Below are 595 nucleotides of genomic sequence, written 5' to 3' on the forward strand. Positions count from 1 at the left end.
AATGTGCGCTGCGTGCTAGAATGTGCACATGTAGCAAGACTTACTGTCTCCCAAGGGTTAGTGCTACGAGGGGTTCCCATTTATATGCATGGACCCCAGGGCAGGCCCATTGCGGGAGCCACCGTCCCCGGTGCCGCGGACTTTTTCTTGTTCGTCGGTGGCACCGAGGACGGCAAGTCTTGCCACAACTGTAAATGCCCACGCAAACAGTACAGAAATGGCACTGCTGGAGGAGGGTGACCGTATGATAGAGGTCGGATGGTTGGGTCTAACGGACCTGTTCTGTCCATGTCCCTAACGCAGGGATTTTCAACCGGGGTTCCAAGGTTCTGCAAGCACTCCTCCAGGGTTCCCGCGGGCACTCCTGCAGGGTTCCGCGGCTACCCCCTCCAGGGTTCCGCGGGCACTCCTCCAGGGTTCCGCGGCTAGCCCCTCCAGGGTTCCGCGGCTAGCCCCTCCAGGGTTCCGCGGCTAGCCCCTCCAGGGTTCCGCGGCTAGCCCCTCCAGGGTTCCGCGGCTAGCCCCTCCAGGGTTCCGCGGCTGACAGGGTGAGAGCTTGCACAACTGTCTCAGCGGCTCCCCAGCAGGTGGCTCC

The sequence above is a fragment of the Ascaphus truei genome, chromosome 15 (assembly GCF_040206685.1).
Source record: "Ascaphus truei isolate aAscTru1 chromosome 15, aAscTru1.hap1, whole genome shotgun sequence".
NCBI classification, from domain to species: Eukaryota; Metazoa; Chordata; class Amphibia; order Anura; family Ascaphidae; genus Ascaphus; species Ascaphus truei.